At 41.9% G+C, this 12,838-nt stretch overlaps 1 protein-coding gene across 1 annotated transcript in view; it reads left to right on the top strand.

Annotated features, from left to right (window-relative positions):
• Positions 1 to 690: 690 nt before the first annotated feature.
• Positions 691 to 12,838, top strand: part of ctnnd2a (catenin (cadherin-associated protein), delta 2a) — a 272,153-nt gene continuing 260,005 nt past the window's right edge. Inside the window, exon 1 of the mRNA XM_085468656.1 lies at positions 691 to 1,077. The gene's annotated coding sequence lies outside the window, so the exon portion shown is untranslated. The remainder of the gene's footprint in view (positions 1,078 to 12,838) is intronic.

Genomic DNA, 12,838 nt, shown 5'->3' with positions numbered 1-12,838 from the left:
TGAATAGTGATGTGGTGGTATACATCTATTAATACAGTTTTGACATTTCAACACTGAAAAAGAAATTAGGATCACGTCGGCTAATTAGAGCTATTTCTCACAACTGACTTCTTAAACAGACAGAGAAAAAAAAATCAAAAGAATGAAAGGAAGAAGGTGGAAGTTAATTAGAAGCCAGATAAAGAACAAAGATGAAATAAAAGGTTCAGTCCTCATCTCAGTCAATCCAGGACAATTAACTCATGATACAACTACACATCTGAGAAATACTCCGTTTTTTCTGGCGTTGGGAAACTTATACGACGCAACAGCAGGAAAGGAAAAGGGGACCGACGCGAGGTGATCATCATCATAACCCCCAAAGGGACCTGGTTGCCATGGAGCGTGTGTGTGCAGCAGCAGTGGGATTAAGGGTCTCATTTAGATTTTGGGTTGCTTTAGGATAAGAGTTGGTTTTGGGCATACATATGATCGGAGATGGTGGGACACAAGAGACGAGGGAATAAAGGGCGTTTTATGGAGGAGGTTTCAACTGAATGGTACACTTGACGCAAGAGATGATTTTTAATACGAGATTTCGATTCCCAACACCTTCCTACCACACGTCAACCTGAAGATGGCGCTCTATATCTGTCTATTAACAGAGAACTGCACGTGCGCGCGCATGTGCGAGTGAGCGCGAGACCGAGACGGAGGGCTGCTGTCTGCCTCCTCTCCTCTCCGGTGGTGTTGCCTCCCTGTCGCTGCAGTGCATTGCTGCTCGCTCGCCCTCTCTCTCTCTCTCTCTCTCTCTCTCTCTTCCTTCCTCGCTTTTGTACCTCGCCTCTTCCTCCTTCTCACCCGTCTCTTCCACATCCCTCTCATCCTCCTCCCTGCGGATGCCTCAGCCTTGCACCCCCGCCCCAGCATCCCGGCAAATGGTTGTTCCATCCCCGGCAACTCTGGACGCAGGACGCAGCGAAAAGGCTCACAGCTCCGTTCTGATTTGAGCACACTGCGGATTGACTTGAAAGAGGGGCGGACCAGGGACAGTAGGGAAACGAGGAGACGCCTGACAGTGGCCAGGATCTCATTTCGGTAAGTCTTCGCGTTATTTTCCCCTTTACAGTATCGGGCAGAGAGGTGGAAGCTGTCGGGTCCACAGACGCCCGTGCTTTCTGGTCCTTCATTTTAGTACGACTTGCATATTGGAGGAATGCGCAGGGGGTGTGAAGATGACTTTTGGGTTCCTTCGTGTATGTTTTTATGAAACTGGTTGGCTGAGTTAAATATGATGTCCTGCTTTTAACAGCGAGCTTACTGTGAAGCTCATCGCAGGAACAAGACTCCTGCTGTGCAAAGATCACCCAACACATAACAGATATTTGGCACCAGCTGGCTGCTGACCTAAATTCACCACTGGTTGTGCGTAAAAGTACTCAAAAGGTGCAAAAAGGCACCGTGTCAACAAAAGAGATAGAGGTGCTCTTTATTTGCTAGACTGCTGAAAGTCAAAACCAGAAATAAAGTTTTTATATTCTTCATGCTGTCTGGACTTTACTGCGTTTTACTTCTAAATCAATCGACTTTTTTCCCTTCTTTTTTGGAACTCCCCTTTTTCTGTAAGTTTCTGGCTCACCAGAGGTAATAAAAAGATAAGAGTATGGGTGAGACTATATACCTTTTCCACAGCCATACTTGTGCTTTGATCAATAGACATTTGCAGGAGGGGGATTGGGCGCTGGCAGTTTGTCAAGGGCATACAATATATCAAGCAGATGATGTGGAGGAGAGCAGGAGGAGGGCTGGGCTGCTGGTAGGCATGCTGTGGATGCATGTTCAGGCTGCTGCAAGTCAACTCTTGGGCAGGTGCATGATGGACAACTAACATAAGGATGTACAAGGATTGAAAAAGTGCTAGTATTTGCTCTGTCGCATCAAAGCCCCCGTTGCTGCAAAAGTACAAAAAAAAAAAGAAACAAAAAAACTTTTGAGATCTGCAGGTTTAGGCAGCTTCCTCTGTGGCCAGGTAAGCAGCCTTGTGACAATTCAGTCTCCTCTAATTCCCCTCAAACTGACTGAAGAATAAAGGAATATATTTTTCCTCACATACGCCCTACATGGATGGCAGCCTCAATCTGTTTCAGCCAGCACTTTATCCACTTTTCCAGTACTTTAAGAAATGACAATACAACATTCCTCTTCCCCATGAGCTGCACATCCTCAGGAAGTAGATTTTTTTAAATGTATTTATTTATTTTTACTGTTGAAGGATAAGAAGCATTAGAAATGATCTATCACTGTGGGAACTCTCTCAACAGTTCCTCCATCCTTCACATACACACAGATACTGACACATGCTCCATCCCCTCTAAGTTTTCTAAAGATTAGCTTCTTTTATGTCCAGTGAATGTCTCCAGTGGCCATGAAAAGCCTCGTCCTTCATCGCGGACACAGATTAGGCTAATTCACACAGCAGCACAGGCCTAATGCCTAATCACTATGCTGCGCTGGCAGAACAGAACAGTCTTTATACTGTGGTCGCCCAGAGAGGGAGGGAAAGACAGCGAAAGAGAGCAAAGGGGGGAAGCTAGCCGCCGGTGCCTATTGATCGGACGGAAGGGCTTCTGTCTGGCAGGCGTCCACAGGATGAAGTGCTGACGACAGTCCAACAAGCTGCCACGATGAGCTGGCCTTATACGTAGTGCTGATGTGAATGGAAGAGTTTGAATTATAGTTATGCTCTCTTTAGCAGAGCTGGGTCAGGGAAGATTGGAAAAGAGTGTATGTGTTAAGAGTTTTTTTTTTTTATCATCAGAATGTGCAAGTTGGTTGTGCAAAGCAGTGATAATGCAACAGATAAACAGGTGAACAGGTGCCATATTGCCATATTGAGACTTTCAGACTTGGGCATTCACTAAGCACAGCAAACAGGCTATTGTAAACCACATCAGGTATGTTTTTTTCCCCACATGGTGTGCCCGAGGTCAATTCTGTGCACATGAAATGAGTGAAGACCAGGATCAAGACAAGCAGAAAGGAACTCTCAGTGGCATGTGCTTTGATATTTGACCAAGTGTGTCAAGTCTAACAGGACGCGATATAACGAGTGTTGTCTGTTGACTTTGCAATGTAAAATTTTGGTGTCAGCAATAAAATGTTGCTTTCTATTCTTACTTTAAAATGAATATTGAGACAGAGGTGTCTGAGTAGGATGACACTTTCCATCTTTTTTTCCTTCACCTGCTTCAGAACCTTTCATAATTCATGTGACTCGGGCAGCGAGACAGCGTACTGAGCTCAGACACTGTCTGACACCAGTAGTACCTACAGCACCTGTCAACTCACAAGAAAATGAATCTGTTAGAGGTCCAGGGGTTCTGTTCTACACTTAAATCTGACCTTTGACCTCCATATTAAAGTAGGCAAGATGAAAAAGCTGTCAAAACATTTCCTCACAGTAGTAGACAGTGTTTGTCTCCTCAACAGGGAACTGCTTACATACATGACTGAAAGTGAGATTAAATGCTTGTTTCCTTTCTCCTTCATTCCTCCTGCTGAATAAATATAGCTTCATACTAAAGGTGGTCCCTCTTTGAGGTGTAACAAAAGCCCCGATGCTGAATGGCAGCTGTGTTGTGCGTGTGGTTTACACCTATACATTCTGCAAAAAAAGAAAAGAAAAGCAAAAGACAGATAAATATGGAACATGAAGGAAAAAAACATGCATACGTCCCCTTAAATTCAGAACCTTTCAGGCCTCAGGCAATTAGCTGACAGTTGATATACACTTGGCATCGATTCATTTGCATATTCATGGGAATAGGGTCGGTGCTAATTGGCAGCCACACTGTGCTCATCGATCAGATAACTTGATGCTCGTGGTGGCGACTTGATGCTTATGAGCTCGTTTAATAACATAAAAAACACCGATGGGCCTCCGCTAATGGACAATTTTACTGTGTCGCCATTACAGTGGGATTGTTACAAGATCACATACATGTTCCGCACCATTAAACTTTCACTCCTCTTTAAAACATAACTCTTCTTTCCCTCAAGGGTGCAATGCTGTGCACCCAACATGGCTTTCTGATGGATGTTCTAGAAATGATACTTTGCACTTAAGTTTATACATTTAAGTCAGTCATAAAGTAGAATTTTTTTTTTCATCATCAATCAGCGTGACATTGGCAGTTTGCCCCATCAGGAAGAGGATCACCTTTGCCTGTAATGCTGTGTTATTGAGCTGGTCAGTAAGTCATTTCTTGTTTTCTTTAAACACAAAGTGTGGACTTGGAAGTTTATTTCTAAAGATGGAATATTTCTAAAGGAAGGAGTTAATTAATACAATTAATGTATTAATGCACCTTTGATCTTAGGCTGCAACCGATTGAGTACAACAAAAGCAAACAAGAGGCGATTCGTGTTTAAATGTAGGTGTGCACGGTCTAAAAGGTCTGACTTCAAGACCTTGTTCTTCTTACTTCGGGTGTCCTTGACAAGGACAGAGAGGACACAGAGTACCTCACAGCTTGAAGGACCTCAGTTTGTCACTGAGGCTTTGGCCTTTTTATAAAGAAAGGAAGGTACTGACAGTGTTTTCTGTTGAAAACAAAACAACTATTAAACACGGGAAATCAATGGTTACCCAGGGAATAGCATTTTTTGAGATAGTATCACCAGACTCTGATGGTGTGACGCGGCCTCCTTTTTTTCCACGCCTGCCTGCACGGTTAATGTATCCTCACCATCTGCTGACCTTCGCATTAAAGCTGGGAAAAGATGGAGAAAATTTGCAGTTTGGAGGTGAGTGGACTGGACAGTGTCATTAAGCCGCTACAGCTTTGGCTGGACCGAGTAACTGACATAATCTGCCTGTTTCAACCTTCTCATAGCTACTTAGCATTTCTCTGACTCCATATGGAAAAGTTTCATTTTGACAAAAAAGGTGAATGTGGGGTGGGGTAGGGGCTTCTCCCCGTTTTGGGAGATGGGTGTTGAGACTAGAGAATTACCTACGAAAGCTGGGCCAAGCTCATGCAGCAGATAGGCATGGAGGCTTCTTAAGTGCCCTTGAGCATTTTGTCTTCCTCAATCACACACTTCTCTTTTTGCTGTAAAAGAAGAGGGAAAAAAAACGTGCAATTTTAACAATGCCTCGGATTTATGGCTCGATTTCCACTGATGCCACATATAGTAAAAATATATGGCCTCATAGTGCAGGTAGGTGGTAAAAGGTAAAATCATTCACCAATTGCTGTGTATTGTACGCGGTGGTGATTAATGAGAGCAGGACTTTCAGAAGCGCAGCAGGAAGGAGACAGGGAGGGAGAGAGAAGATAGTGATATGTCAGTGTTGGAATGAGTCCAGGAAGCCAGCAATATGTGTGAGGGAGACAGACAGAGAGAGAGGGGGGTGGGTGGGTATGGATACCTGCTAGTGTGTCTCTGCCGCTGACTCTCCTCCCATCTTCTAATGAGCCCGCTGCATATGGGACTCCCTCTGTCAGCCCACTGCCCTCCTTCTTCCCCTCAACTCCATTATCCTCCCTCTTTTCCTTTACTCTTTACTATGAGAAAACAAAAGAGTAGTAAAGAAATTAAATTAAGAAGTCAAAAAGCCAAAGGGAAGATAAAAGAAATGGGTGATGTGACAAGAAAAAAGCACAAAGACGTGGGGGGTCAAGCATGCAGGTTAGGGAAGAGGGAAGTGGCAAAAAGATAAAGAGATTAAAAAAAAGATAGGTGAGGTGGGTGAAAAGATGACGTGGTGGAAAAAATTGAGAACTAGTGGCATAGCTTGAAGAGCGAAAGAGGATTATAAGCGCTGAGACGAGGAAGAAGCAGGGAAGCTGAGACCGGGAATCATCAAATGTAAGAAGTGACAGAATAGTGTGAAGAAAAAAATGCCCAGCAGAATGACAGGATGACAAGGAAAGCCACATGACGGCACCGTGCTGTACTTCTTAGTGTCAAAAATGAAAATGCTGCATATTAAAACCTAACGATGTGTGTTTAGCGCGGGCCCTACAGTGAGCCGTATGTCAGCGGTTACCTTGCTGTGACATCGTGTTTGTGCCTACCACACTTTACTGTGCTAGGCTGAATAATTAATTGGCTCAGCTAGCCAGGTCTGCCAGAGGTAATTGAGCATCAAAGAGAAGCTGGAGCCCAGATCATCCTGATTTCCCTGGGCCAAAATGAAGCCCGGAGCTGGCTTGTGCATGTATGACAAGTGTGTCAGCGTGTGTGATTGTGACCTTTATTACATGTATGGGGGTTTGTCATTAGGATTCGTATTTGTTCAGAGGGTGGAGAGTGTATGCCTCATTGTTGCTGCGTGTCCTTGGGTGCATATGTGTGTGTTGTTGTTGTTTTGTTCAGCTCCTTGACATTCTTTTAATGAGGTTGCCTGCATTACAGTTTCACCACCTGCCTGGTCCTTTCTGCTGGCTTGTTATTGACTAAAACACTGAATTGTAGCTTTGTTCCTGGAGAGACCTGCACTTTGAACCTGTGGGTAAAATCATGGTGTGAAATTAGGATGAGAGACATATATTGGTCTGATATCAAGAGATGCACTTTGCAACAAGTGCGGCAGTTGTTAAGAGCATATGTGGCGCCTCACTGGAGAGAAAAAGACTTAGGCATGTTGCGTGGCAGGAAGCAGGGAGGTATATTGTTGTTGGCTTCATCTATAGTTTCTCTGCACAGCAACATACTATTATCTTTCTTGCTTGTCAAGTGGGAAATAACATGTTTGATGGGATATGAACACCTGTGCCTGATTGCAAGAGTTAGGTGTGTGTGTGTTTTCTCATCTGTTCTTTTAACCTTCATCTCATGAAATTCATTTTAAGCAACATTTAAGCAAATGTTGGTTGTGAATGTCAAGGACTAGCAATCACCTGGTTTCTAAATTAGTCTATGCAAAGTTAAGCAAATTGTGAAATTGTCTGTGTATGTGCAGCAAGCAGAAAACTATTATCTGTTGAATAGAAACACATCAACATACATCAACATAAAACAATATTGGATTAAAAGACAATACTTTATTGCTTTAATTTGATTTATTATTTGTTTCCGGGATGAAACTTTCTTTAATTTCCTTCATTTGGGATTGGTAGATTTATAGGTTAGCAAAAGATATTGGAAACATTGTAAACTTAAATTTAGAGTCAGTCAATTTTTCAGTTATTTAATGGAAAAAAAATTATATTGTGAATATTGAATCTAGTGACTGAGATGAACATCGCCAGTCATTGTAATTGGATTTTAATGTATGTGGCTACAGATGGTATCATATGCAAAATCACAATTTCCCTCTGATAAACAGTTTGATTACATTCTCATAGTGTATGAGGGTTTAACTACCTGAGTCCAACAGTGTTAGATCCACTTAAAAGAAAGTACCTAACGCCGGCTGACAGGAGCTAACAGCGGCAAAATCAGCAGTGCTTATCTACAGAAAGTTTCAGGATATCCTCAACAACTGACCTCAGTATCACTGTCACCTTACAGAAGCTTCACTGAGTCATTGAATAGCATCAGAATCCTTTCACAAAGTCCAACAGGCTCCTCCATAATAAAAAGTCCTGGACACATATTGATAGCTGAGGTAAACAGCAGTCTGACAGCCTATACTCACTACAGATGAACAGCAGCCAGAATTCTGTCCTGTAGCAGCCACTGTATTTAGGATTATGCACTTAAATTGGGAGGGATGAGAAAAAAAGAGGTTGACTGCAGTCTGCTGACATCTAGCGGTGAGATATTCCACACTGTAACTTTAAGGCACTCTCAATGGCATACACATCTGGCTGGCCTGCAGAAGTTTTACAAGTAAAGAGAGGATCGCAGGGCAGATGAGGGAAGGTAAGTAAGTTCTTTCAAAACATCAAAGGTTCATGTTGTTGCTTATTGTCAGGGTTTCATATTTACTGTAATTACGGGAACTTACGTCACAATCAGTTTGCACATCACTTTCATTTTTTCATGGCAGCTGCTTGTCAAATACAGCGTGAAAAAAGTCTCTTTCTCACAGTTGTGTGCTCTTCAGTAGTTTTACTATAAACACAACACTGACACTCTAACAGCAGTGCAGATGTTTGAGAAATCAAGCGTTAAATATTTTATATTGATTTTCTAGAATCACTAGCAAGGCAGAAAAAGCGCTACTGAAGTATGCAAGAATAATATTTGATATTAATTTAAATGCACTTTTCTTTATTTCACAGCTGTCCTACATCTGTATAACAGCTGCAGCTGTAACATCATATTTAACTGTGTAATAAACTAGATACTGTCCTTTCCAAAAAACATATAGATTTTTCTTACTTTCTCGTCTTGAGTAATCCTGATGCCACACACACACACACACACACACACACACACACACACACACACACACACACACACACACACACACAGTAGTGTTTCTTAAAAGCTTGAGGGCAGCCAAGTGGTATAAATGCCATGCCTGATGCCTGTGGTGGGATCAGCAGACAGCCCATCAGCAGCCTATACTGATCCTTATCAGCTGTGCATTGCTGTGGCTACTTCCATCCGTCCGTCAAGCACTTTCTTACATCTGTAGAAAGGGATGTGATGGAAATGACAGGAAAGACAGAGACATAAGGAGATAGTAATCAGAAAAATATGACCCCTTTATAGATTGGTACTTCTCAGTTTATTGCTATGGTGTGCAGGGCTTATGTGTGTGTGCATTTGTGTCCCCTTGGATCAATGGAGAGAAAAGAAGGAGAGTGAAAGGAGGAGGCTGACATTTAGAAGAAAGAAGGTTAGAGGTACTTTGGAGAAAAACAAAAATGGCCGGTGACATCATCAGCAGAGGCAGCAGCCACCTGCACAACGCAGACCACATAGCATGATTTGTAAAGAAGATGGAGGATTTAGCTGTGAGCATTTCTAAGAGTAGAACAGCAGCTGAAATAATGTTTTGACCATGGGGCGTTTTATTAGGTTGTTTATTGATGTGTGTTGACACTGGAGAGCTACATCCACAGTCAAGCCCTAGCCCCTGCTGTCCACATTATTCGATTTCATTTCACAGTCCCAGAGCTAACAAAGGCAGGTTTTCTGTCTAGCTACACATTGTACTTGTTCCAAGTAAGCTGCGTGTGCTCTATTCTGATATTCAGCATTTTTATTTATGCCCAGTTCCTCTTGGGGGCATCCTTTGTTATACAGTATCCCTGTCAACAAAATGTTCTCTTTTAAATTAACAGTATACAGAGTGGCTGTGTATGTTGGGTGTTTTTTGATTAAAACAAGAGTGAATCTCTCGTTGCCTGCAAAGGGCACGTCGATGAAGATGGAGGTGCATGTCTTCCTGTGTTGCTGGACGTGGCCTGTAAGCCCCACTCTTACAGAGGAGTTTTTCTTAATCAGGTTTTTAAGTAAGCAGGAGCTGGAGTTTTCCAAGATGGATAATGGGATAAAGATTGATTGATTGATTGAACTCCAAACATCTTCTGCAAAAATGTGCAGATCATCAGTGCAAAAGTGCTGAAAAAAATGTCCCAAATTATAAGTTTTACTTCCAAATTAAGCGATTAAGAGCTGGGTGCATAATTATTATTAATTATTATGTCAGTTTAATCATTAAAATTTTTTTGATTAAAGAGTTATGTTCTCACGCGCCTTAATTTGCCCCTTCTGTCTTCCAAAGGATGAGCAACACGCCTTCTCCGAACGCTTTCGAATGTTCAACAACACACTGTTCTATTAGCAACCAAAGTATGCACATGCAGCTCAGTCCAAGATGAAAATAAATGAAAGGCAGTTCAAAGCCAAATTGTTCAGGAGATAATGGTAATTTCACAGTGTTATTTTGTGGAAAGCAGTTACAGATTTAAAGCAAAATATAAATATATAAGAAGAAGAATTAGAGGGTGTAACTTAGAAAATTTAGGAATTCACACCTTACTATTAATTACACGATTTGAAGGGGTAAACTTACTATTATAATAGCGTTAATAGATTTCCAGTGGAGCCAGCTAAAACTTCCTTAGGAAAAACTGGAGAATGATATTCATAGGCTGACTGGAGGCTTGTACTCCCTCCGGCAGACCACACTCAGATTCACTCTGAAATCTTGTTTTTGGTTTTCTTCAAAATGTATAGAGAAGAAACCAAAAACCACAGCAAGGGGACTGTTGTTGTTGCGCATTTGGCATCAAATTGCTTTATAAATAGCGTTTGTCGTTACTTCTTTATTCTCTCTGATGTTTCCTGTACTGTGCAGATCGCAGCTATGACCCGGCTCTGGAAATGCAAGTGCACATTAATTTCACTCATCTGTCTTCTGTGGGTTGCATCTGCGATGTATAATTCATCAAGTAACTCTCTGGTGATATCCGCATATAAATTAACTTAGATATTGTGCAGCTCATGAATTTCTAACGATGTATGTACACAGTGGCGTCGCAGCAGTACATCAGCTCCGCTGTCTCTTGCTTGCGAGAAATGGAGTGAAAAACATTTTGTGTGTTGGAATGTTCTAAGTCATGAAATGGATTTAAAAGTGGCCCACAGGCTATTCGTGAAATGTTCCTGAAGCAGAGCCGCCCCTCACTGTTGAGTGTACCAATTACGGATGGAATCTGCTGGGTGTGTTTAGAGATTTGTCAGGTACTGTATCTCGGTAGCAGACACACACACACGCACACACACACAAAACAAAACCAAAAAAAAAAAAACACTGGGTGCATCTGTTTGATGGTACAGATTTGACAGAAGCTCCATTGATGCAGAGAAGAACAGAAATGCAGAGGAGGTTTGATTGTTCTCACCAACAGCTAGCTTTGCACTCAGATAAGGAAACTGAAAATGTGTGGGTTGCTGACAACAATTATTTAATAAAATGTAACAAAGTAATGGTGACTTGGTATTTTAAAATGCCATCTGGTCTTTAACTTGTTCTGTCTGCAATTTTGTAATAACGCTTAATTTTTGTTGGCTTGTGCAGCATGTGCCTTTTCTTCTAGTTTTGAGACTCGCTTGCTTTGGGGGAACATTTTAAACAAGCCAGACAAATTCCACCCGCACGTTCTTTATGAAAAACTAAAGTCATTTGCAAAGACAAGATACCCCTCGCTGTTGTTTAGGCCAATTAGGCTCAAAATCTGCTGGCTCTGGGCTTGTGCCAGGGATTTAGAATGAAAGTCTTTATGTGTCAGAAAGATGGCTTTGAAAAGGACTGAAAGAAAAAAAATGCTTGCTGATTTCCAGAAATGCACAGAAATGGTAAACTCACACACACAGCTGTGCATTGCTGTGGCTACTTCCATCCGTCCGTCAAGCACTTTCTTACATCTGTAGAAAGGGATGTGATGGAAATGACAGGAAAGACAGAGACATAAGGAGATAGTAATCAGAAAAATATGACCCCTTTATAGATTGGTACTTCTCAGTTTATTGCTATGGTGTGCAGGGCTTATGTGTGTGTGCATTTGTGTCCCCTTGGATCAATGGAGAGAAAAGAAGGAGAGTGAAAGGAGGAGGCTGACATTAAGAAGAAAGAAGGTTAGAGGTACTTTGGAGAAAAACAAAAATGGCCGGTGACATCATCAGCAGAGGCAGCAGCCACCTGCACAACGCAGACCACATAGCATGATTTGTAAAGAAGATGGAGGATTTAGCTGTGAGCATTTCTAAGAGTAGAACAGCAGCTGAAATAATGTTTTGACCATGGGGCGTTTTATTAGGTTGTTTATTGATGTGTGTTGACACTGGAGAGCTACATCCACAGTCAAGCCCTAGCCCCTGCTGTCCACATTATTCGATTTCATTTCACAGTCCCAGAGCTAACAAAGGCAGGTTTTCTGTCTAGCTACACATTGTACTTGTTCCAAGTAAGCTGCGTGTGCTCTATTCTGATATTCAGCATTTTTATTTATGGGGGCATCCTTTGTTATACAGTATCCCTGTCAACAAAATGTTCTCTTTTAAATTAACAGAAGAACACACACACACACACACACACACACACACACACACACACACACACACAGCCGCACAGTTTCTGTCACTCTCATTTCTCTTTTCTTTCCTCCCTTTTCTCTGTGGGCTACTGATAGGCAAGACAAGAAAGCCAAAAGACAAACAGTTGATTTTATACTCTATATTCGCAACAGACTTCCACTTTGCAACCAGGGAATTCTGCACACACACATACAAAAACACACGCACGTGTGTGCAGACATAGGCTGCAGTGAAGAGGAAGCCACTGCCAGAAAACTGTGGAGGAGGGAGACTTGGGTCAGTACCTCCCTGCTGCACTGCTTCCAGTTTGCCTATGTGACATTACTTCTGATAATTTGACCTGCACTGCAGACATGGGATGATGGAAGATGTTTTCTCAGCGGAACCTTTGGCTCTCAGAGGTTTTCATACCGAAAAAGAGACTGTGTATTTCTCTCCAATAGAAAAAATAAAATGATATTGATTTCACAGACATGGCAAGCAAAGAGCAAAATTACATTTATTAGAGGAAAGCTACCTCACCTGCCCACCTACTTTCTGCAGATGGGCACTGTTATTGTTTCCAGACGCGAAAGGTCACATATAAATGATAGTTGTGATTTTTACAGTATGGCATTTACCATTTATGAATCCCATTGCACAGGTTATGATTTGAGAATGTCAGAAGACTGAGGCACACTGCTTGGTTTATTTTTTATTCTAACCCACACACCCAATGGCGTCTTTATAAAGAAATGACATCTCTTGTCCAAAGAAAAGAAAGAATAATTTTTAATTGTTTTTGTTAATTTTATTCTGCAAAAAAAAAAGGAGAAAAAAACGAACTAAAGGCTTCGACCTCTTCTTCATTGAT

This window comes from Copadichromis virginalis, linkage group LG9 (assembly GCF_057382275.1).
Source record: "Copadichromis virginalis isolate Kocher_CV1m ecotype Utaka linkage group LG9, C_Virginalis_male_GT1.1, whole genome shotgun sequence".
Lineage (NCBI taxonomy): Eukaryota > Metazoa > Chordata > Actinopteri > Cichliformes > Cichlidae > Copadichromis > Copadichromis virginalis.
Note: the sequence above shows the minus strand (reverse complement) of the source record. Positions and strands in the feature narration are given on the sequence as shown.